The sequence below is a fragment of the Mobula hypostoma genome, chromosome 5 (assembly GCF_963921235.1).
Source record: "Mobula hypostoma chromosome 5, sMobHyp1.1, whole genome shotgun sequence".
NCBI classification, from domain to species: domain Eukaryota; kingdom Metazoa; phylum Chordata; class Chondrichthyes; order Myliobatiformes; family Myliobatidae; genus Mobula; species Mobula hypostoma.
In genome coordinates this window covers 61,330,629-61,358,065 of record NC_086101.1, presented here as the reverse complement: position 1 = coordinate 61,358,065, position 27,437 = coordinate 61,330,629, and positions in this window count along the sequence as shown.

Here is a 27,437-nt window from a genome sequence, read left to right as displayed (position 1 = left end):
GATCAGTGGATGTGGTGTACATGGATTTTAGTAAGGTATTTGATAACAAACAAGAGAAAATCTGCAGATGCTGTATAATTAAAGCACTTGATAAGTTTGCTCACATGGGCTTACTCGGAAAGTCAAGAAGCATGGGATCTAAGGAAATTTGGCTGTATAAATTCAGAATTGGCTTGCCCGAGGAAGGAAGAGGGAGGTGAATGATGAAGCGCATTCTGCCTGGCAGTCTGTTTTTGGGACCTGACTATGATTTTTCTCAGTGACTTGGATGTAGCAGTGAAAGAGTGTGTTAGTAAGATGGCAGACAACTCAAATGTGTGTGGTATTCTGGATAGTGTACAAGGTTGTCATAGCTTTCATTGGGACATTGAGAGGATGTAGAGACGGTCAAAGAAGTTGCAGAAAGAGTGGCAGAAAAGGGTGTATTGATTAACTGAAATTGAAGGCAGAATATAAGGTTAATTGCAGGATTCTTAGCAGTATGGAGGAAAAATTGGATCTTGATGTCTACATCCATAGATTACTCAAAATTGCCACGTAAGTTAATAGGGTTGCTAAGAAGCAGATGTTGTGTTGACCTTCATTGGTTGGGGATTGAATTCAACACCTACAAGGTAATATTGCAGCTCTATCAAACTCTAGTTAGGCCACTCTTGGAATATTGGGTGCAGTTCCATTTACCTCATTATAGGAAGGATATGGAAGCTTTAGAGAGGGTGCAGAGCTGATTAAATAGGATGCTGCTGGATTAGAGAGCATGTCTTATGAGAATAGGTTAAGTGAGCTGGGGCTTTGCTCATTGAACCGAATAACAATGAGAGATAACTGGATGGAAGTGCGCAAAATGAGAAAAGGCATAGATCAAGAGACATATTCTCAGGGCAGAAATGTCTAATAAGAAAGAGCATAATTTTAATGTAATTGGAGGAAAGTATAGTCAGGATGCCCGAGGTAAGTATTTTTTTACACACTCCGAATTGTGAGTGTGTAAACATGCTGCCAAGGGTGGTTGTAGAGTTGCATACATTAGGGATATTTAGGAAACTCTAAGATACATATGACAGAAAAATGGAGGGCTATATAAGAGGGAATATTTTTTATTGATCTTAGAATAGGTAAAAGTGCTGGAGCGTCATTGTGGTCCAACAGGTCTATACTATACCATAATGTTCTATGTTCAATGTAGTAGGACCAGTTTACAATCCACAAAATCTGGCATTGACAAAAGTTGCATTGTTTATAAAATTGTGCTTTAAAATCTCACTTGCAAGCTGGATGTAACTTACTTCTGATAACTAATGCAATTGTTTGAACCAGCTTTAAAAGAGTGTGGCAAAATACCATCTAAGATTTCTTTCCAGTTTTACAGGATTCTAGTCTGTGAGATCAATAGGTAACCGAAATAATATGAAAAATGTTATACATTATTTTAGATGGAAGAATTAGACCCAAAAATGTAATTACGGATATAAACTTTCACTGGTCATTGCAGTTGACACACGAGATATTTTTCTCCTTATGCCAGAGATAAAACTTTGCTTAAAGAAAAAAGGAAATTGCAAAAAAAAATATAAAAGCCAATTATCTCAGTTTGTTTCACAGTAAAAATGGAAGGCAATGTTCAGAGTTGAAGTAATAGCGGTTTCTCTTATTTACTAGAAAAACCGTGTAATAACTCAATTTATCATAGTCTGACATAGAAACTGACCTTTTACAATCAGGTAAAATGGGTAATAATGAATAGCTTGTTGGTTTTACATCTTCCCTGATTTTCAAAGCCAATGTGACAAAAAAAAAAGAAGAAATGTAACGCAGTCAACTGACCTTATATCACCACCGTTGATTTGATCCTGCATAGTGAACCTGAATTTGCTCCTGTTTAAAAGAATAATAGACTAAAATAGAAACTTCGCGTGGCAGTATTAATGTTATATATATTTTTTATTTCCACTGCATTCTACTTATCAGAATTTAAGTTTCTGTTTTTATTTCATTTTTCCAGTATCCATAGTGTTTTGTATTTTCCCTTGGATGCTGAGCAGTTGTTTCCCCTGACTTGATGCAAGGTGAGTATCAAGCTAAGACCATAAGACCCTATGATACAGGAGCAGAATTAAGTCATTTAGCCTGTTGTGTCTGTTCAGACAGTTGATTTATTTTGCCTCTCAACCCCATTCTCCTGCCTTCTCTCAGCAACTTTCCATGCCCCTTTTCAAAATCAAGAACCTATCGACCTCTGTGTTAAATATATTCAATGTCTTGGCCTCTACAGCTATCTGTGTCAATGAATTCCACAGATTCATCACCCTTTGGCTAAAGAAATAACTCTTGAAATCTCTACAAAAGGGATGTCCTTCTTTTCTAAGGCTTTGCCTACGGTCTTAGACTCTCCCACTATTGGAAATACCCTCTGCACATACACTTCAACTAAACTTTTCAATATTTGATAGGTTTCAATAATATTTCTCCCTCTTTCTTCTAAACTCCAGCAAGTATTGGCCCAGATCCATCAAAAATTCCCCATACATTAACTTTTACATTCACAGAATCATTCTCTTAAAACTAGTGATCACTGTCTCAAAATGAAGAAAAAGCCTGTAAGGCTTGAAACAACAGCATTTTTATATATAGAATGTTTTGAATTCTCTACCCCATAGAATAATCACACTGTCTGAGTATATAGCAATAGATTTTTGGGTACGTAGTGTAACAGGGGATAAGCAGATAAAGTCAAAATAAAAATACATTGATAATCAGCCATGATTTTATTCAATAGTTATTCGAGCAGACTTAAAGGGACTTACTGACTAATCTTGTTCTTATTTATTCTATCCTTGCAGTTTGCAGTTGCATTATGTCAGGTTTTGGATGGTGTAGATGCCAAAAAGGTGTTTACATTAGTAAGGAAGTCCAAGATCTGAAAATGCCACCTCAGAGGCCTGACTTTGGAACTGAGATGAAGAGGAATTTCAACAGCCAGAGCATGGTGAATGTATAGAATTCATTACTATAGAGGGCCAAGTCTGGGTGTGACTGACTGACTGAATCCTCCTCTGAGTCAGGGTTGACAATGTGTCCTAGCTGCCTAGACATGCAAGCCTGGGAAGTACAATATGGAGCGCAAGCTGTTGTCCATGCAACAGGCTTCCCCACTCCATGCATCTAATGAATCCAAAGGAATGGCAGAGACCAATACAGTTTGGCACCAGCAGTGTCACTGGAATTGCCAGTCTACATTGAACTCAATGTAGGACTCCCTTAGGGACTTCAGCACCAGATTTTTCCCTTCTGGTTTACTCCTGGAGCCTTCACCATAAATAGATATAGCTGCAAGGCAGTGGAGGTTTGAAATCAGAATTTTCTTTCTTGTAGATAGGCTGCCAACCGCACCTGATGAGTCCCATCTGCCTGAAGCAATTGGTTTTAAGGAGCCAGTGACCTGCCTTTGCCTATTCTCCTGTCAGTAGAAATCGTTCTGCTGAGCTTAGTAGCTAAGCCACACATGAAGGCCAGGAACTGGATTTGGTTGTCAGAGCCTATTTGAGAAGCACGCCATTGGAGTTTATCCCCATTACAACCTCCAGCTATAATAACCTTAAGGGACCATAATGGGTGTATGTAAGGCAGATATTGATAGGTACGTGATTAGTAAAGGAGTTAAGGATTAGAGAGAGAAAGCATGACAAGAGAATTGAAAACATAAATCAACCATGATTGAATGGTGACACAAACTCTGTGGGCCAAATGGTTTAATTCTCTTCCTATATCTTATGGACTTTAGATATATGTGATGATTTGAAATGTAAACCAAGATGTTCCCTGAATATGCATCTGTTCTACTGATAAAACAAAGTGAATAACACTGTGGATGAGAGCTTTGAAACTTTGACCTAAGAGCCAATGCCAATATTAATGATAGAACCATTGTCAGATGGGAATGCAGATGATAAGCCAAAAGTATCAAGTGGAGACTATGTTCATTCTCATTCTCAGAGACAAAATATTGGATCCTGATGCTGTTGCAATACAAACCTTCCGTGGAAGTCAAGAATGAGGCATAGAACATATTACTTACAATCTTGTTATTAAGTATTTCAAGAGCAAAGAGGACAGGAGAAGCAGCATGCCAATAGATACAGGAAAGGGAAAGAAGCAGCAAAAGAGTAAAGGTAGTGTGGTCTTCATGTGCCAGACTACTGATAGCAGAAAAGTTCAGTAAAATTGCATTGATAGCTGTTAACCAATTCAATAGCCAGATTCAAGGTATGTGAAACTGAGAAGTTTCCAGAAAAATGCAGAGGAAACTATAACCACTGGGCAACTCACTGTAGTAAAGGTGATTATATAGATCTATAAACAAGAATAAGAAACTTAAACAATCCTACAGCTCACTGCAACAAAGGATACCAACTGACTCTCAATATGGCCAGACCAGCATTTTGGGGATTGGAAAGAAACAACGAATCTTCAAAGTGGGAGTTAAGCTTACGTCAGCATTGGGCTTCATTGCTTTTGCAACAATTTGAATTGGTACTTGAAGTGCTGATTACACTTTGAGAGCCTACTTTACTGTCTACTGCCAAAGCTGTAAATAACATTAAAGATGCGGTGTTTGGAAGAGAAGCAACACTCCTGGTACTCCTCCCACACTCTCAGAAGTTCTTCCCAAACTATTTATGAGTCTTCTGCAGATTGGTTACCAGCGAGCCCAGATAAGGACTGGGATTGCAATTACATTACACTGCAACCTGTAGCTAAATATTGGTGTTGAGATCCAACAATTAGCAAATTATTCCAATATACATAAGTGATGAACAATCAGGTTCATGCAAATAGCACACACAGACCCTGAACATCAATAGGTAGCCAGACTTCATGTAATTTTAATTTACACCCACCCATTCTTCAGGTAAGAAGGTGGCTGATTGCAAACTTCAGGAGAGGGAAATCAGAATTCTATAAACCAGTAATCAGAGGATCAGAGGTGGAGAGGGTCAGTGACTATAAATTCCTGGTGTCACTATCTCAGAGGACCTATCCTGGACACTGCATATGAATATAATTGCAAAGAAAGCATGACAGCGCTTCTACTTCCTCAAGAGTCTGCAGCGATTCGGCACATCATCAAAACCCTTGGCAAACTTCAATAGATGCGTGCTGACGGGGTGCATTATGGCCTGGTATGGGAACACCATTGCCTTTGAGTGAAAAATACTACAAAAGGAAATGGATTCAGCCCAGTACATCCCTCCCAACTACTGAGCACATCTACATGAAATGTTGCCATAGAAATGCAGCATACATCATCAAAGATCCTCAACACCCAGGCCATGCTCTACTGTTGCTGCTGCCATCAGTAGAAGTTACAAAAGTCTCAGGACTCGCACCACCAGGTTCAAGAACAGTTACTGCACCTCAACGATCAGGCTCTTGAAGAAAAGGGGATAACTACACTTATTCTATTTCTGGTGTTCCCACAACCGATGGGACTCTATCTTGTTATTTCATACTCATTATTTATTGCTATTTACTTGTATTTGCCTTGCACTGTTTGTTGTTCATTGATCCTGTTTACAGTTACTGTTCTATAGGTTTGCTAAGTATGCTTGCAGGAGCAAGAATCTCAGGGTTGTACATGGTGACATGTATGCTCTCTTATAATAAACTTTGAACTTCAGCTAGGAACAGCTTAAATCTTCTGCATAATTCTCCTCATACAAACTCTGAGAGAAGACTTTGGAAACATGGGTAACAAAGCATGCAACTGAAGGTGGAAGACTGTAACTAGAAACTGATGCCATGGATTAGGACGAGAGAATAAATCCATTATTTGTTATCTTTGGAAGAAGGGAAGATTGCATAGACTCATCTCATGAAACATTTACTGTGTTATCAGATTAAAAACTCTGCTTCCTGTTATCATTTTTCTATTCAATTTTGACTGCAGAAGTTAAAGCTGCCATGCTTTGTCGAGTTGATTATACTGAAAGCTCTGCCCTTGTCACTTTGGCAGTAAGCTTTTTTATTATGCTTTTGGTGTTCACATTGATAATTATATTGTTATAGATACATTGGAATGTTTATGTGGCTAGAAGTATAAAATATATTATTTCACATTGGTAATATTAACAATTAACCTTGAGCTCACCTTATCAGAGCAGTCAGAGTTAAAGGAAGAACTATTGCCTACGTGAGTTTTTCTTTTCCTGCTGAGATACCTTTGGCGGTCAAGAAGTACAATCTCAATAAAACTAGCTGACCCCAAGCACAATTTCTAAACAATCTTTCTCTAAGTATTATCATACATTACCAAACTCATTGTTGCAGTGAAACCCTTTTAATGCAGTTCAGGACAAACTCAAAAAACAAATTTTAGCTCTGCATAAGGGTATTATAGTCCTTTGAATTGAACTATGTAAAGTTTAAGTGATAGCCATTAACCATCGTATCCATTTCTTCTCATGAGCAATTATTATCTTGTTTCATTTGCTTCAGTGTTATTGTTTAGAGATGATCTGAAAGCAAACATTTTGTGGGTGAAGACAAGCAGCAAAGAATTAGATGTTCATGCATAATTGCTTTGCTTCCATTTAAAAGAAGAGATTAACCCATTTATTAGAACAACAGTTAGAGAAATATTGGGGAAAAAGCTTTAAACTTCTTTAAGCACAATCTTTCTTTTCAGGTCATTTGTATGGAACTCATTTTCTATCCTGGATAATAAGTGGAGATGGAAAGAGAAGTGTAAATGTGTTATTACTGGAGAAGAACTTCACTACCACATTACAAATACAAAATGCAAGCTCCAACTTCTTAAATCAGTCATTTTAAAGTTACAGTAAGATACATTTTTTGCACACATGGAGCACTTTTGACAGACATGTAATAATCATCCACTTACTACTCCCAATTTTGGGTGATTTTAGCAGAAGCAAAAACTTAGAGAAATGCTACAAGGCCTTTCTGTTCACTGTCATCCACATATCACCAATGTTTATTGTTAAAATCCACCACACAGATCGAGAGCTTTAGATTTCCTTAAGGTAGTGGTCATGATGCACCATCAATAATTCCAAAATACTGGAAGTAGGGTAAATACTGAAAGGCTTTTATTCGCAGTAAAATGTGACTTCCAGCATGCTGAGTGTCTGCCCCTGGACTGGGAAGGAGGAGCAATGGTGAAATCGCCTTTATTCAGGGGTCTGTGGGAGGAGCCACAGGGGCAGTCAGCAGAGGGGCGTGTCCAGACAGGTAACCCAGTTACAACATATATATATGGTTTACCACAGGTCACCAACCTTTTTAAGCCCAAGATCCCCTACCTCGACCTTAGTGAAAGGCAAGATCTACCTACTAAATCGTTTAGAGAAAAAGCAGCTTAGATTGTACTTCAAATTTGAGGCCTTTTATTTGGGCTAATTGTATTTGAACTACACAAAATACTTTTGTCAAAGTCTTAAATTAATTCAAACAAGAAAACACTGTAACTAGCATATCAAACAGGCCATAGCTTTCTTTCTTTAAGAATATTACAATACTTCACACCTTTAATTCTAAGTTTCATTATTTAATTTTATTTCAACATGAAAAATAAATCAATAAAAATTGATTGTTGCAGTCAGTGTGATGACTGGGGCTGAATACTTCCTGCTAGTTCCCTGAAGTTTGGCTCATAACTATAGACAGCCAGTCTGAGACAGTCTGTGAGGTGTCTGTCAGTAAGACAGCTCCTGTACTTAGATTTAATAATTTTCATCTGTGAAATTGAATTTCACATAGATAAGTTGACCCAAAGTAGGCACTGACTTTTAGTGCTATAAAACCAATGCGCACACCACGCATTGCTGGGGCTCCATCAGTTGCAATTGCCACCAGTTTATGAATGGGGATGTCATTTTCACGGACATATTTTTAAAATTCATTGTAAATATCCTCACCTCTCATTCTCCCCTTTAATTGCAAAAGAGTGAGGAAGTCCTCCTTTGTTGTAAAATCCTGGAAAGCCATTCTGACAAATACGAGCTGAGCTGTTTGCATTACATCCAGGGATTTATCGAACTGTAGTGACAAGTCGATCCACGTCCTCTGACAGTGACTCTACCCTCCTTGTCACTGTTGCAGGGCCAGGCAGTATATTATGTACTGTGGTTGTGATGCCGTTTTTGTTTTTAAAGTCATTAAAAACAGTCTCTGTGGTAATGGCCATTGCTTCCTTGAATAAATCGCCATCTGTAAAAGGCTTCTTGTGTTTAGCCATAAGGTGACTTACATGAAATTGATGCTTCAATAGCGGCCTTATTTTGAGCAGCATGTTTTGTGAAAAACGATTGCTGGGCCTTCAACCCCGATTTCAGCTCCTCAACTTTCCTGGCACCTATTGCGCTCTTTGGGGGGTTAAAGTTAAAGTCTGTCCCGAGCCTTATGGCCCACCAGGCCGGTGCTTATGCCTGTTTCTATGGCGATTGCCGATTGCGTCGCCTCTGATCTGGGCCGACATTTAAGTGCTGGGCGGCACCTAATTAATTATCTTGTTTATTTTGGCTTTTTTCTTAAAGATGTGCTGAGTGCGTTACGGCCACCGCTGTACCACTGCATGCTTCGAGGCAATGAATTGTCCACGGCCTGAAGGTTGGGGACTCTGCCGTATATTGAGATTTGTGTCAGTCTGTACTCTTATCTAATCTGATTGGTCACTTTGATGCAGCACAGGCTACGCTGAAAATGCGGTGCATGGCAGGGGAACTACATACATGTGCACTGGGCAGAAAGAACGGAACTAAAGCCCTGCAACTCAGAAATAATCGCTCTTTATAAACAGTGTTCAATAGCAAAAGTATTGCTAAATTACCATTATCTTAATTAGTATTACTTATTTTTATGATGCTCATATTACAACAGTATTTGTGTGTTTCTTTTTGATTTTTTTTTGGGATCTACTGGGAAAGTCTCAAAGATCGACTGGTCGATCATAATTGATGGTTTGGCGACCGCTACTTTAAGGCAACTCGATGGCTTTGCCATTTTGTGGGTAGAATTTCCATTCACGCTTCAGATAATAGTTTAATCCAAAGGGGTGAAAAAAATGTGCAATGAAAAGGAAGACTCACCTTTCCAAGAAGTGAATTAAATTGAATTGAATTGACTTTATTTCTTACATCCTTCACATATGTAAGGAGTAAAAATCTTTACGTTACATCTCCATCTGAATGTGCAATGAGCAAATTCAATTAATTTGGAATAAGTAGTGTGTTCTGTAAGATATGCAACAGAACAATCAACATAGCTTAGAAATACAATTGTGTCAGTGTGAATTAAACAGTCTGATGGCCTGGTGGAAGATGCTGTCCCGGAGCCTGTTGATCCTGGCTTTAATGCTGCAGTACTGTTTCCCAGATGGTAGCAGGTGGAATAGATTGAGGTTGGGGTGACTCGGGTCCCTAATGATCCTTCGGGCTCTTTTTATGCACCTATCACTGTAAATGTCCTGAATAGTGAGAAGTACACATCCACAGATGCGCTAAGCTGTCCAAACCACTGCAATTGAGGGAAATACAGTTCCCATACCAGGCAGTGAAGCAGCCAGTCAGGATGCTCTCAATTGTGGCCCAGTAGAAAGTCCTTAGGATTGTGCCCCTGTAGAGAGAGTCTGAGGTGAAAGAGGAATCCTACTGGTATGATGTGAGCTTGTCAATCCAGAGCAGATACAGTATATAATGAGGCAATATAAAAAGGTATGACTCTGTCAAAACTGAGTGAAGACTTATGGACATTTGGTAAAGACTGAGGCTTGAAATTATGTCTTCAGAAGGACATAAGGCCACAATATAAACCCTCCCTCTTTTGGGGACACACAGGATCATTGTCTCTACCTTGCAGGGCAACCTGTCACCCATTGCATGTGGTGGTAAAAGAATGTGATAAAAGAATGACCTCAGGTTATTCATGTCCTAAGGGTACTCTGTGACAGCCTGAGGCTGGTCACTTGGAGAGAAATTTTACTTGGACAATGAGATAGAGGTTGAAGCAAAACACACAAAATGCTGGTGGAACTCTGCAGGCCAGGCAGCATCTATAGGAGGAAGTACAGTTGACGTTTCGGGCTGAGACCCTTCATCAGGACTAACTGAAAGAGGAGATAGTAAGAGATTTGAAAGTAGGAGGGGGAGAGGGAGATCCAAAATGATAGGAGAAGACCGAAAAGGGAGGGATGAAGCTAAGAGCTGGAAAGTTGATTGGCAGAAGAGATACAGAGCTGGAGAAGGGAGAGGATCATGGGACAGGAGGCCTGGGGAGAAAGAAAGGGGGAGGGGAGCACCAGAGGAAGATGCAGAGCAGGCAAGGAGTTATAGTGAGAAGGACAGAGAGAGAGAAAAAAAGGGTAAATAGATAAATAAATAAATAAATAAATAATAGATAGATAAATAGATAGATAAATAAATAAATAAGGATGGGGAAGATGGGAAAGAGGGACATTAACGGAAGTTAGAGAAGTCAATATTCATGCCATCAGGTTGGAGGCTACCCAGACGGAATATAAGGTATTGTTCCTCCAACCTGAGTGTGGCTTCATCTTGACAGTAGAGGAGGCCATGGATTGACGTATCAGAATAGGAATGGGATGTTGAATTAAAATGTGTGACCACTGGGAGATCCTGCTTTTTCTGGCGGACGGAGCATAGGTGTTCAGCGAAACGGTCTCCAAGTCTGTGTCAGGTCTCACCAATATATAGGAGGCCACACCGGGAGCACCAGAAGCAGAATATCACCCCAGACGACTCACAGGTGAAGTGTCACCTTATTTTTTCCTTTTGTTTTTCTCTCTCTGTCCCTCTCACAGTAACTCCTTGCCTGCTCTCCATCTTCCTCTGGTGCTCTCCTCCCCCATTTTTTCTCACCAGGCTTCCCGTCCCATGATCCTCTCCTTTCTCCAGCTCGGTATACCTTTTGTCCCCACCGAGACGCGTTCAAAGCTCTCCGCTTCTTTTTGGATTCCAGACCTAACCAGTTCCCCTGTACCACCACTCTCCTCCGTCTAGTGGAATTAGTCTTTATTCTTAATAGTTTCTCCTTTGGCTCTTCCCCTTCCTCCAAACTAAAGGTGTAGCCACGGGCACCCGTATGGGTCCCAGCTATGCCTGCCTTTTTGTTGGCTTTGTGGAACGGTCCTTGTTCCAAGCCTATTCTGGTATCCGTCCCCCACTTTTCCTTGGCTACATGGACGACTGCATTGGCGCTGCTTCCTGCACGCATGCTGAGCTCATTAACTTGATTAACTTTGTCTCCAACTTTCACCCTGCTCTCAAATTTACCTGGTCCATTTCCGATACCCTTTTGCCAATCAACTTTCCAGCTCTTAGCTTCATCCCACCCCCTCCTGTCTTCTCCTATCATTTCAGATTCCTCGCCCCCCACTTTCAAATCTCAAATGTTCTTTCAGTTAGTCCTGACAAAGGGTCTCAGCCCAAAACTTCAACTGTACTTCTTCCTATGGATGCTACTTGGCCTGCTGCATTCCATCAGCATTTTGTGTGTGTTGCTTGAATTTCCAGCATCTGCAGATTTCCTCGTGTTTGCAAGATAGAGGCTGAAGTTTGTTTTGTATATGCCAGCATCTGCTGCAATGACTTTAGTCAATTTCTGGGAAGAGGTTTCTATTTTTTCTACACATTTATGACCCAAGTGTGTTTTGAAAAATAATGAATCCCACATAGATAAGTGTCCTCAATCACTGAACTTGACACAAATCATAGATGAAATGTGTTTCTTAAATTTGGTTCTGTTGATTGAAATTTTGGAAGCAGAATACAAAAAGCTGCACCAGTTATCTTGCTAGTTCAGCATAGGCAACACAAACAAAATGACACATTCATATTGATTTTACTTTTGCTTTGTACTATATTTTGTGGAACCCTTTATATATTTTTAAAATTGTTTTAATTGGTTCAATTTTCATAGCTGTAACTTCAATTAACTCGGCCAAAGTATTGGGATTTCCTTGCTAAATCTATCTAACTCATCTCCTCTCCTTTTCTCAAAACAACTATTTTAGAACTTCTTTAAAACTCTCTCAATATCAAAAGTTGTTCAATATTGTTATGATGTAGAGACTTGGTGAAATTCCATATATAAACCACTATATAAATGCAATTTGATGTTGCTATCTTTGATTACACAAAAAGTAATATGTTTTTCATTTTATTCAACTATATGTATTTTAATATGCAGTTAGGAAGCAATTTGGGAGTTATTTTAAGGAAATCCCTAGATTCCAGAACTATTTAGATTGATGCTGCTCAGGTATTTATTGAGGTCTGTTGATTCCTTATGTTATTTTTAAAAATTAATCATTTGTCAGAAAAATTATGATTAAAAATAAGATTAGTGAATTGGAACAGCAACAGCAAATTAAAATAAAACCCTGGAGAAATTTGAAGGAAAAGGCTTCATTTAATGAGATTGTACTTAAATCTGATACTTGCATGGAAAATTAATAAATGAATCAAAATAGAAATATTACACTGTATTGTATACTAAGAGTACAGAGCAATGAATCAGCTATGAATTGACCATGGTAAAGATGGATCAAACCAACTATTCTGGTGCTACAACCCTCTAGGAAATGTTATTAACAGTTTAGGAAGGTTTAATATACTTATGACAGATAGGAGACATACTAATGGGGAAATTTATGTGCATTAAAATCTCAAACTCAACGTGAACTTGAAAAGGTAATTGGAAGTGTCCGCAGAAAGTAACTCTGACAAAATATCACCACAGTGGTTAGGCACCCTCCTGACAACTGGAAAGAGATTCTTAAAGGACTATAAAGAATTACCTCTTTATTCATTGCTTTTCATACCCGTCTGAGAAAAGAAGTTGAAAGGTCTGGTTGGACCACAGAACTTTGAACACACCATGAATGTGGTAACTTCAGCAGTGCAGGAAAATGAAAATATTGCTGGGATTCACCTGTGCGAGTGTTACATTGATGGCATTAACAGCTGTAAGTAACCAGGATGATCCAAGGAAGAAACTGAAGGGAGGTGTTACATCAAGTAAAACTGACGAGAAGAATATGTCTCACGTTGGTGCAATAAGAGAACACAGTGTAATGAGAACTCCACAGGCTGTCACTCAGCTCTGCCATCTGTTGCAGTTGCACTTAGTTCCAAAGACCAAAGGGAAGAAATCACTGGTTGTGAAGGAAACAGTGATCCTCACTGTTGGATAATTTTATACTCCAAGAGATGACATTGGCGCATTTACTATCAATACAACTAACCAGGTAATCACTTCTTCCTAAAAGCAAACACTGAATCAGTTTCCCTAAGCAGCCTTTTGAACCATTAGCAAACTGTTGGCTTTACCCTGTGTTGTCACACCCTAGGTGCAAGATGTCTATGGAGTTGCTTCCGCAGTGTCTGACCTGCAGTTCATTTACATGACTCCCTTCGTAGAAAAAGAGCACTGACCGAAAAAGAGGATAGTGAAGACAAATTTTTGAGGAAGCATTCCAATGCAACACCACCAATCCAGTTCTTACAATAATCAAATCTATTTATGTCCCATACACCTTATGGCTTGCACTTGCTTTGTAACTGTAAAGGCTGATTTATACTTGTGCGTCAAATCGACGCCGTAGGTACGGCATAGCCGCAAACCCTATGCAGTGCCTGCGCGGATCCCTACGCCATAGCCTGATGCGCACCTCTCCCAAAATGTAACTATGCGTCGTGGCAACGCAGACCACAACAACTGTGATTGGTCCGCTTGGTAGCATCGAATTTCCTCCAATGCTGCAATAGCTTCCCATTGGGCGACTGAAGGGCAGGGAAGGAACTCTGGCTGCAGTGCTTTCCATAAAGCTTTACAGACCTCCGAAATTATGGAGGACACATTTTGCTTTTACGAAAAAAGATGCTCGCTTTAAACTTGTTTACCCTGAGAAAGACTACCATGACCATGAAGCCTTGCACGGGCAGGTGTGTGCGCATGCGTGACGTGCGCAAATTGCAGAGCGACGCAGACACACCAATGCACAAGTATAAATGCTCACAACGGTGTTGCCCACTTGTGTAGGCTATGGCAGAAGCTTGACGCACAAGTATAAATCAGCCTTAACGCTCCATACTTATCATTATTGCACTTCCCTTGGTTTTAGCTCAGTGTAGTTCTGTTTTGAAATGATCTGTGTGAATGGCATGCAAAACAAATTCACTGCATCTCAATTCATGTGATAATAATAAACCAATTATTGATCTTTATATGAATATAAATGGCAAAGTAAAACTGAAAAACAAAAGCTGCTTACAAACATTTCCTTGTTGCATATTGAGACCCAGTATAAAATGTGCAGTAATGTGCTGTAATTGTTATATATTTATATGGTAAAATGTGCAGTAAATGAAGAAAGATGATAGGCAGGTGAAGTTTTTGCTTGTTTCATGTTGGGCAAGGTTTGGTCAAAGAGGAATCCTGCCAAGATTATATGAACATATGAATCAGGAACAGGAGAATGCTGCATGAACCTTTGAGCCTGCTCCACCATTAAGTGAAAACTCAACTTTCTTGTTCCATTTACCGACAACTACCTTCCAATTCTCGCTTATCAAGGTGATTTGAAATGATGCTGGAAGGAGTCAGATATTCGAAAGCTGAAACTAGAGGATCTATCAGCTTGGGCTCACCTTCAGGTTTCAAAGACAGATCATTCACTCCATGGTTAGCTTCATAGTCTCGAGCGGTAGTTAGATGGCATCACCCAGATTGAACTGTACCCCAGAATTAATTTGAAAGCTTTTTTCTCAAGGTAACTTGCTTTTGTGCTATCTATCTCTTGGCCAATTATTCTGCAAACCGGAGATGACTGAGTGTTTCAGTGCAGTCTTCCTGAGGACCAGAATGGATGCTCAGGCTCCACTTTTCCTTGCTTCCTCCTCCTATTATTATTCCAAAATTCTGATGGAGGGAGCAAAAGAGACTGTAATCACAGTGAGATGATTACATCTCACCACTGTACCATTGAGACCATACTCACCAACTGCATCTCGGTGTGGTATGGCAATTGTCCCGTATCGGACTTCAAAGCACTCCAGCGTGTGTGCCCAGCGGATTATTGGCACCTAATTGCCCACCATTGAGAACATCTACCATAAACGCTGCCTAGGCAAGGTGAAAAGCATTATCGAGGATGCATCTCACCCTAACCATGGACTTTTTACTTTCCTCCCATCCGGTAGGCACCACGGGAGCCTCCACTCCCGCACCAGCAGGCACAGGAAGAGCTTCTTCCTTGACGCTGTGACCCTGCTGAACCTCACATCACAGCGCTAAGCAGTATTGCACCCACATTGTACTGTCTCAGTACTTTTATATTTGTGTGCTGTAGCACTTACCTTTTATTCGCAGTTATTTTGTAAATAACACTATTCTTTACATTTCTGGTTAGATGCTAACTGCAATTCATTGGCTTTGTATCTGTACTCGGCACAATAACAATAAAGTTGAATCTAATCTAATCTAATGATTTATGATCACATTCAGTTTGAAACTTAATATAATTGAATATTATTTACTCTTGAATGGATCAAATTGGCATGTTAGAGTGGCAAAGTTCAAAGTAAATTTATTATAAAAGTACCTATACATATACTATGAGACCAGAAGATATAGGAGCAGAAGTAGGCCATTCAGCCTATTGAGTCTGCTCTACCATTCAACCATGGGATGATCCAATTCTTCTAGTCATCCTCACTCCCCTTCTTTCACCCCATACCCTTTGATGCCCTGGCTAATCAAGAACCTATCTCTGCCTTAAATACACCCAATGAATTGGCCTCCACAGCCACTTATGGCAACAAATTCCACAGATCTACCACCCTCTGACTAAAGTAATTTCTCAGCATCTCAGTTCTAAAAGGATGTCCTTCAATCCTGATGACGTGCCCTCTTGTCCTAGAATCCCCTACCATGGGAAATATGTACCGACACCTAAGTCCCTCTATTCTAGAACCCAAATGTTTATTGTAAAAGTCCCTTTCTGATTTGCCTTCCCAAAATACAGCACCTTCCTCTTATTAAAATTATAGACACAACAGGTACTGCCGATGCTGAATTTGCTGAAAATGGGATGCTTGATAGGGGAGTCCTAAAGAAGGGTCATGTTGGGTGTTTACTCCATTTTATAGATGCTGCTTGATTTGCTGAGTTAATCCAGCATTTTGTGTAACTTATGCAAATTGAATTCCTTCTGCCATCCCTCAGCCCACTGATCAAGAATCTCCTGTAAATCCTGATAATCATACTCTCCATTATCAACACCACCTACTTTAGTGTCATCTGCAGAATTACTAACCATGCCTTGTACATTCGCAACCAAATCATTGATATCGATATCAAGTCATAATTGGCTTAGTACTGAACCCTGGAGAACAGCAGTAACCATAGTGTTCTGCTCTGAAAAACAACCTTCATCATTACTCTCTAATTCCTGCCATCAAGGCAAGTGTGTATTCAGTTAGTTAGCTTTCCCTGGATCCCATGCAATGGTAGTTGTCCATCGTGCCCAATGATGACAGGAAACCTGTGGGGGAGAGTTTTTAAAGTAGAAAAGCTGTTGCACTAGGACAGTTCTATTCCCTCGATTTCAGAAGTTCAGGTCAAGTGGTTCGAACAAGCATCACAAACTAGTGTCTTCCTTGGTTGCAGTGGATGAACATGAGATCTTCCATGCCTTGTCATGCCCTTCGCTCTCCATGGAGCATTGCAGAGCCACCTTCCTTCCGAGCTGTTGGATCTCGCTGTTGATCTCATCCACCCCATCTGCTTCACATGCTAGGACAGGTATGTCCCCATCTCACTGGGATATACGGCTGCCAGCTATTCTCACTTGATTTAGTCTACCTGTTGAAGTGATGTTCTGGGGTGTGGCCACTGTTGCATACAAACAGTTACTTGGAGCCACTGGTAAGAAATGAGTGTCCAGCAGGGACCATTAGTTAGTAAACAACCCAGAATGGACATGACAAGTCCCATTGGTCACTGGCAGTACATTGATCCATACCATGTCTGATAACAATGTAAGTCCTGATCTGTAATCTACCTGAACACAGTGCTAGTCCACTTTTAACCCATCTCCTCTTTCACTCACTGTTAGGCTGATCTTAAACCCACATGTATTCTGTCAAAATTCCTCGAACTCAACCCATGTATGGAGTGCTGGGCAACATACTTACAACTCTGAAAATATCTGAAACCCATTCAATTGTATCTAAATCCTTTCAATTTTGGCTCAAGCTAATCTTTCTGTTGAAGATCAATGACTGAAGAACTTAGAGCTGATTCACTCTGATGTTTACTCCAAAGTTGTTCAGGAATAATTGCCCTCAAGCAAATATACTTTCAGTGGCCACTTTATTAGGTACCACTTATATTTAATAAAGTAGCTACTGAGTGTAACCTATCCACATCGAAGTTTGAAGTGTGCATTTAGAGATGATCTTCTGCACACAACTGTTGTAATGTGCGGTTATTTGAATTACTATCGTCTTCATGTCAGTTTGAGCAAGTTTGGCCATTCCCCTCTGACTTTTCTCATTTACAAAATGTTTTAGCCCACGGAACTGCCACTCACAGGATATTCTGTTTTTGCACACAATTCTCTGTAAACACTGGAGATTGTTGTGCAAGAAAATCCCAGGAAATCAGCAGTTTGTGAGCTACTCAAACCACCCCATTGACACCAAGAATCAGTCCATAGTCAAGGTCACTTCGAGTATATTTCGTCCCCATTCTGATGTTTGGTCTGAACAACTGAAATTCTTCTTCCTTTAATGTTGGTTGACAGATTAACATAAAGTGAATTTCTGCCAGCTACTGAACATCATTCAAGCACAGCAAATACTTATCTTCCAGGAAGTTTTCCACCACCATCCCTTTCATATCTGTGCCACTACAACCCTACATACTACTATGAGCATAAAATCCCAGACTATTAGCTAATAAACTTTCAGCATTCCATTACAAGTTGACAGAAGTAAATAAAAGAAAAAGAAAAACATAGAAAGAAAAAAGAATCCAGATTATTATTGCAGTTATAGTAAAAAAAATTGCTACTATTTTGGCTTAATGTCTTCTTCATAATTACCATAATCGTGTTATCCACCACATCTACAACACTGCTTTTTACCCCTACACATAGCTGCTTCATGATCAAACTTCTGCCACTGAAAACTGCTCAGTATAGTGACATATAATTCATAGAGCCAAAATTAAACATACCCTGCAACTTTTCTTCCATCAATTTTAATCAACACCCATAAGCTACCTGTTCTTATTCCATCACAAGACCCTTTTAAATGTTTGGCGTCCACAACCTTACTCCCAACTAAATTATTTTGTAACTTGGGCCATGGGTACATTTAGAGACATTCCCCAGGAACCCACAATTTGTCATCCTCCAATATTTCCTATCACCCCAAACCATTTCCCATGCACTATTTCTGTCTTCTTCATCTCTTCATGCCACCTCTACCCCACAATGTTTGACTGAAACCCAGATATAACTGAACCTCCTGACAACATCTGCATGCTTTTATACATTGTTGCTGTCACATGATTGGCTGATTAGATGCTTTCATTGACCAAATACCTACTACAGTGGCCACTGAGCGTATTTGCTAAATGAAGCAAATGAAAGTTGGCTGAAGAGGAAATACTTTTACTGAGTCACATTATTCAAGTCGCAAAGCAGACTTAATGACCCGAATGGCCTAATTATGACCCATGTCTTATGGTCTTATTTCTTGTAATACACAAACAGTAATCTAACAAAGGGGATATTCTTTTTCATCATTACAATTATGCAAATGTTCATTGTAACAAAAATATCAATCTTCTAGAGAATCTTGGGGCTGACCATTATTGCTACTGTACGCTGTACACTGCTACCTGTAATGAGTTTGCACATTCTTCCTGTGACCATATGGGTTTTCTCCCACAGGCCAAAGCCATACCAGTTAGCGGTTCAATTTATCATTGTAAATTGTCCTGTGATTAGGCTAGGATTGAGTTGGAGGATTGTTGGGCAGCGTGGCTCAAAGGACCAGAAGGGCCTATTCTGTGCTGTATCTCAATAAATAAATAAATAGTCATCTGACACACACAACACAATAAACAATAAGCATGATGTCTGACACACATGTAAATATTGGCTCAAAAGAACAGGTGCTTTTCAAAACTGGAGAAGTACCTTGCAGGTGTCTGTGGAATGCAGTGTTAAATCTATTCCTTCACAATAAGGTAAGTGTTTGTTGACAATCACTGCTAATGACACTGATAAAGAACTGTTCACTTATTAAAATCGGGGAACACAAGATTGTCAGAAATGGATGAACTGTGATGTTATTCAGATAACAGTCTTGCCATGGTAAATCCCAATAAAGCATTAAAGATGCGTATTGCACATCATGCTTGCATAGTAATCTTATTGCAACAATACCAAAATTGGAGTTAATACATGCAATGAGGTTTGGATTTTTAAATGCTGTTTGACTATTTTGCTGGGGTAAAACCATAAGTTTTACTCGGAAAGAACAAATTCAAACAACTTTCTGAAGAGGAGCTGATCAATAGTGTATAGAATAAATTCCTTGCTCTCAGAGGTGAGTTACCTAAAGGGAGTGTGAATCAGAGATAAAGTGATAACCTTCCAGTTTCAATTCATCAACTTATATTAATTCCACCTAAAACTCTCAAATAAGAATGCAGAGCAACTTAGAAATTCCTTCACATAGGACAGCCTTTGTTTTATGCAACATGACCAAGTTTTATTTGAAAGAATATTGCCAAATACAATTGGGGGGAGGGGGAGGAGGGAATGTCGACTCAGACCATGAGAGGCCTGCGTCGGGCATTTTCATGCCTTACAAGGCGCAGATTGGAAGTCTGTGTGGGGCGCCAATTGAGTATAGGCATATTATATATGTTGGAAGATTTATCCTTTATCCACCATGCTTTTGATACCTGGAGGGAAAAAGTGAACAAAACCTGTTTTGATGACACAGGCACAGAATCCACTGATGCATTCAAAGCCTGCAAATTGTGCCAACTAATAACATTCAAGTAAACTTCAATGTGTCAACGAGGTCTGATTTGGAGCCGGTTAAAACAGGTCAAACTTTACACATTTATTGTAGCTGTCAATCTTTTTGCACTTAAGTTCATCTTTAAATATAAAATAAAAGATCTGGAAATGCCACTTATGGATGTAGGCCACAAATGTAGGCCACATCCAGGCCACAAATCATGCGCTGCCGGGCCGTGAGGAAATGATATGATTTGGCGATATGAGTCAGCTGCACCTTTCCTCATTCCCTGTCACACACTGTTGAGCCATTACGCATGCGAGGTCATTACCCGCGCGTCATCCATGTCAGAGCGGGAAAGAGGTCAACTCCTCGAGCTTGCAAATCACAGCGGGCTGAAAAGTATGTTTGACATAACATCTCTGCCGGCATTCTGGATCAAAGTCAAGGATAAATATCCTGAGATAGCCACAAAAGCACTGAAAACGTTGCTTCTATTTCCAACATCATATTTCTGCAATGAATGCAACGGAAACTAAATTGCGAAATAGACTGGACACAACGAAGCCCCTTCGAGTACCGCTGCCTCCTGTCACCCCTCGATAGGACTGACTTGTTGCAGGAAAACAAGTATTCAGCCCAGGTCTCCCACTGATTCAGCGATATTGGTGTGTTGCAATGATTTTATAAGTTCATACGGGAAAATATGTTCTGTGTGTTTAATATCCAAACATTACTTAAAATGTTATGATGCTATTGACTTATATAACCATATAACAAATACAGCATGGAAACAGGTCATCTCTGCCCTTCTAGTCTGTGCTGAACGCTACTCTCACCTAGCGCCACCGACCTGCACTCAGCCCATAACCCTCCATTCCTTTCCTGTCCATATACCTATTCAATTTTTCTTTAAATGATAATATCAAACCTGCCTCTACCACTTCTACTGGAAGTTCGCTCAACACTTACTTCAAGCTCCCCTGTCCTCCCCTGATAATAGACTTCTCACTATATTCATGCGAGGAAAATATGCGCTATATGTTTAATATAAAATTCATTAGATAAACCCTTTTAGAAACGAAATTGAGTGTATTAGCCACTTATCACCTATATTCCGGTCGAGATTAACACCTACCAACCCCCCAAACAGAATCGCCAAAACGATTTGTAGGAAAAAAAATCGACACGTACACGCATGCGCACTGGTGCCCGCGCAAGGTTTCATGGTCATTATAGTCTTTCTTCGGGTAAACCCAACATATTTGACTGCTACTCTTGTCCGTTGGCAACACTCCCCCCCACCCCCCAGTCAGCCGGTCCGCAAGACTATTGTCAATATCAAACTGGTCCGCAGTGCAAAAAAGGTTGGGGACCCCTGTTGTAGATAGTGTAGAGGATTGTTGAAGATTGCAGAGAGACATTGATTGGATGCAGAAGTGGGCTGAGAAGTGGCAGATGGAGCTCAACCCGGAGAAGTGTGAGGTGGTATACTTTGGAAGGACAAACTCCAAGGCAGAGTACAAAGTAAATGGCAGGATACTTGGTAGTGTGGAGGAGCATAGGGATCTGGGGGTACATGTCCACAGATCCCTGAAAGTTGCCTCACAGGTAGATAGGGTAGTTAAGAAAGCTTATGAAGTGTTAGCTTTCATAAGTCGAGGGATACAGTTTAAGAGTCGCGATGTAATGATGCAGCTCTATAAAACTCTGGTTAGGCCACACTTGGAGTACTGTGTTCAGTTCAGGTCGCCTCAATATAGGAAGGATGTGGAAGCATTGGGAAGGGTACAGAGGAGATTTACCAGGATGCTGCCTGGTTTAGAGAGTACTGTTACGAGAATACACATAAAATTAAGATGTTTGCTGGCCTGGGCTAGCATCAGTGGCATCAGCAGTTGGTCTGCCACCTGCCCTCAGGGGAAGGAGAGATAAGGAACAATGGAGCAGCGTCTGGAGATGTGTAATGAAGGGATGTGGGAGGGAGAGCTGTCTGGAGCGGCTCCCCCCTTTGAACCCTGAACTGTTTGAAGTGATGGACAGGCGATACCCCAGCAGGGGGATAAAAAGGGACAGGTTCGCTAAGGCGACACACACGCCACCCGAGGTAACGAGACCCTGGAAGCGGTGCGCCTCTCACGAGTGGGTGAGAAGTGCCAGACAACGACAAGGGTGGAAAGGTACGATCAGCGGGAACCCGGTGTGTGTCCGCCCTTGCCTGGGTGCCGGGTTCACTGCAGAGGATCGACCGCATCTGGAGGAGGGGTCACAGTCGGTGACCTCAGGTGACATCACCAAGGACCCGCCCAAATGCTGTTTGTGAGCCATCTCGCTGGTCTGTGAGTGAAGCCGTTCTGAATGATCAGTTGTTCCTGTTCTATGTCTCTCTTCCCCCACCTTGTCCATCGCCATGGCAACGATTACTGCGAACTGGACTACTAACTGGACTGAACTTTGAGTCATTTTGAAATTGGTCATTTACCCCTAGACAACGATAGAGCTTGATTGATGCTGTTATCTTAATTCTGTGCACATGTGTGGTTATCATTGTTGAATTGTTGCATTTATTATCCTTTCGATTACTGTGTTGCTTGTTTCTTTAATAAAACTTTCTTAGTTCTAGTACTCCAGACTCCAACTGAGTGATCCATTTCTGCTGGTTTGGCAACCCAGTTACGGGGTACGTAACAGTACGCATTATGATCAAAGATTAAGGGAGCTAGGGCCTTACTCTTTGGAGAGAAGGAGGATGAGAGGAGATATGATAGAGGTGTACAAGATAATAAGAGGAATAGATAGAGTGGATAGCCAGTGCCTCTTCCCCAGGGCACCACTGCTCAATACAAGAGGACATGGCTTTAAGGTAAGGGGTGGGAAGTTCAAGGGGGATATTAGAGGAAGGTTTTTTACTCAGAGAGTGGTTGGGGCGTGGAATGCACTGCCTGAGTCAGTGGTGGAGACAGATACACTCGTGAAGTTTAATATACTACTGGACAGGTATATGGAGGAATTTAAGGTGAGGGGTTATATGGGAGGCAGGGTTTGAGGGTCGGCACAACTTTGTGGGCTGAAGGGCCTGTAATGTGCTGTACTATTCTATGTTCTATGTTCTATGTTCTATATTACAACTTTCCAGAATCTGTCTCCCTATCTGCTCCTCGATGTCCCTGTTACTACTGGGTAGTCTATAAAAAACACCCAGTAGAGTCATTGACCCCTTCTGTTCCTAACTTCCATCCACAGAGACTACGTAGATAATCCCTCCATGTCTTCCTCCTTTTCTGCAGCACTGATCAACAGTGCCACGCCCTCACGTCTTTTGCCTCCCTCCCTGTCCTTTCTAAAACATCTAAAGCCTGGCACGCGAAGTAACCATTCCTGTCCCTGAGCCAACCAAGTCTCTATAATGGCCACAACGTCATAACTCCAAGTGTTGATCCAAGCTTTAAGCTCATCCGCTTTGTTCATGATACTCCTTGCATTAAAGGAAACACATGTCGAACCATCATTCTGAGTGTGTCCCTTCTCTACCACCTGCCTATCCTGCCTCTTGCGCTGTCTCCAAGTTTTCTCTATTTGTGAGCCAGAAATTTGGTGATATATCAGCTGCGTGTAAGGGTGAAAAGCAGTGAGGTACATGTGGTGGAGAACAAGATTACGACAGTTGTGGAGAAGGCATTAAGCTAAATTGTAGCTAATGTGGAGGAGAACTTAGTGCTGCTTCTGCAGGATGTCCTTTATATAAGAAAGCTGTGGAAGTGCAGGATATTGGGTGGAAACGAGCCTATTGTATGCAGAGGCTTTGTACAGAAGACAGAGTCAATGAGGTCAATGAGACCTACCAATAGCCAGAATACAGATGGTTTAAAGGTTATTGAGTAAAGTGCATGATTGTATAACAAAGAATTCTCTGATTCTTGAAAAACTAAAATTTGTCACTTTCATGGCAGATGTGGTAAATTGTAGAGCATAAGCTAAAAGTAGGACAGAAAAAACTGAAGTTACATTAAAAACTGCAGAAAACAAATCTCTAGAAATAAAAGACTTAACTCTACAAGTTATTAATGATGCCTTACAAGGAGGAGTTAATAAGGTTCAGATTTCAAAAGTTGTTAATGGTTTTTCTAAATTTACAATTGAAAGCGAGAAGCCTTTTAGCTAATGGCGAAGAGTTTAAGAAACGTATTGAGGATTTACCGAATAAACCTGATGTTATATGCACACAGGAAACCACGTTAAATCTCATCTAAACTTTAAGATACAAGACCATGTTAATGTAAGAAGTGATCATAAAATGGGTAATGGAGGAGCAATGGCTATCTTTATCAAAAATGAGACAGCACATAGCATATGGAGTTTTAGAGGCTGGGGTTGTATACGAGTCAATAGCAGTTGAAATTTGGTGAAAGAATATTGAAGTACAGATGATATATTTTGTAACCAATAAATAAGGTTAACACATGATACATTGGAAAATGAGTGTGAATCTGGGAAAAATAAGGTTATATGGTGTGCTCATAGTATAGTACCATCTGAGGTGTAGTGACAGTAATGTGAATGGGACAGCGTGGAAGACTTTTTGGAAGAAATGTATTTTGTATGCTTGCAATGATGGTAGGATTACAAGGATAAATCTACCTAGCAATACTGTTTCTGCCATATTTGTTCTTCCAACCAGGTAAGGATATTGATTATAATTGACATTTTGATGAGAAACTCTGCTATCTTCTTAAAGATGATGCCTGGGCATGTCTAGTCCAGTGCTACTTATACACCGCCATCTGTCCCTCCTGATTAGTTAGTCCTCAGCCACTCAAGTTTCCGCTCTTCCACCTTGTTTACAATCAAATTCCAGTTCTTACTTAGAGCGATGTCCGGAAGTGAGGTAGGAATGGTGATTGACTCCAGGCTAAACAGAATCACAGAGAAATGAGACCCCCTCTGCCCACCATCTTGTCAGTAGCCGTGCAGTTGCTGGAGGGCAATATTGAGGAATTGAGGAAAAGATTGCTGTGTAAGAGCAAAATGAGAGATAGTTGTGTTCTACGTATACACAAGACATGTCTTACTCCCAGCACGCCAGATATAGCAATTAGACCCTAAGGCTTCTCAACTAACAGAAAGGATTGAACTGCTGATTTGGAAAAGGCAAAAGGTGGATGTGTGTGTTTCATGATAAACTCGTTGTGTTCAAATGTGGTGGTTTGGTTGATCTCATGTTCTCACAATCTTGAACACCTAATGATTAAATGCTATCTATTCCATTTACCTAGGGAGATCTCCTGCATAACTCTGACTGCAGTTTACATGCCACCGACAGCCAGCTATAATGAACCGCTTGAGATACGGCATGATGACGTCTCCACGCAAGAAACAGTTCATCCTGATGCATTTCAAATGTAGTTGGGGACTTCAACTGGGCTTGTTTGAAGAAACCGCTGACCAATTACCATCAGCATATAACCTGCAGCACCAGAGGTCCCAACACAGTCGACCACTGTTATACTAAGATAAGGAATGCCTGCAGTTCCAAGCCCAGACCACACTTCAGTAAATCAGTTAACTTGGCTGTCCCTGTCCTACCTGCATACAGGCAGGGCCTAAAGAACAAAGCTGCAGAGATTAGGACAACAAAGAGTTGGTCATGGAAAGCAGAAGAGCAGCTATAAGATTGCTTTATGTCGGTGGACTGGATCGTGCTCAAGGACTCATCTGTGGATCTGAATGACTAAACCATGGATTTTGCTAGTTATGCACAAAGTACATTTATTATCAAATATGTATGCAGTATACAACCCCGAGATTTGTCTTCCCACAGACAGTCAATTAAAAGCTAAATAGCAAAAGCAGCATGCCATAGACAGAGCCAGGCAATCCTGCATCCCAAAATATCAGTTCACATCTCTGCAGTCCTATGAGACCTAGTTGTAAAGTGTGCTAGATAACTAAACAGTTAATAGAAGGAGACGATTTCAATAACATTCCCATTGTTAACCATGTGGGTGCTAAAGGAATGTGTGAAGCATTTTTTTTTAAACCTTGTTCGGCCACAATTGCCAAACAGATTACCCATTTTGGCTTTTTACCAAATGAGCTACTGTCCCTTCCACCGCACAAGGTGGCTTTCAACCAACTTGATTCACTTCAGGTGATCCAGAAATATGTGAAAGGAAAGGATAGATCAAACTTGAGCTACAGTCCAGATGGCGCTTACTCCAACGCCTGCTGTACATCCAACTGAGCATTTTCCCCCCAATACAGCAATAACACTGTTATCTACCCATCAATGTGGAAAATTGCCCAGGTACATACTGGTCACAAAAGCAGGAAAACCCAGTCTGGGAATAAAAACTTAATTTGCTCACAATAATGAGAAAAGCAGTAGAAGCTGCCATTATGTGTGTTTTCAAATGGTATTTGTTCACAGATAACCTACACACTGGGGCCTATTTTCATTGTTCCAGGACTGCTGAGCTCTATGCTTCACACAAGCATGGTCCAGACTGTCGTGTATTTAAGTTATATTTGAGTAATATTATAAATACAATTTTTGAATAAGCATTCTTTATTTGTATCAATAATTCATTTGGGTTACATTTAATAGTACACAAATGATATATGTCATCATGCCACCATGTCATACAAGTGTGCCCCACTTAAAGGATCAATAAAGTTAGAATTGTGTTGCAGACTCTGTTTTTCCTTTCAATTAATTTTATGTTTTGGAGATACAAAACAACACACAAAGATGGACCAAAAGCTGAATTCCAGGATGACTGTCCCTGATATCAAGGCAGCATTTGACCAACTATGGCATCAAATTATCCTGATGCAAGTGTAGTCCATGAACATTAAATGCAAAACATTCTAGTTTTTGGAGTTATACCCTGCACGAGAAAAGTCATTTGTGGTTGTTGAAGGTCAACCGTTTCAGATCCGAAACAGACCTGCAGAAGTTCCTCAGGACCACTTTCTGGGCACAATCATTTTCAGCTGTTTCATTCAATTTCACTTGCAATGTCTCAACAATAAAGCAGCTCAGATCTGTGGGTATCAAGACTCGAACACAATTCGGCCATGTGTGATAAATATGTGGCAGTAGTATTCACTCCAAGAATTTCCGGGAAATAGCAATGCAAGAACTTATCCATCGATCACATAAAAGAAAAAGGATTCCAGGAGAAGGTAGTAGGCATCTTGTGCAGTACTTTATTGTATCCTGCTTTATTTGTTTGGATTTAGAGATACAACATGGAATGGGCCCTTCCACCCTTTCCAACTGCACTGCCCACCAACAGCCAGCACCTCTGATTTAACCCTAATCTAATCATGGGACAACTTACAGTGACCAGC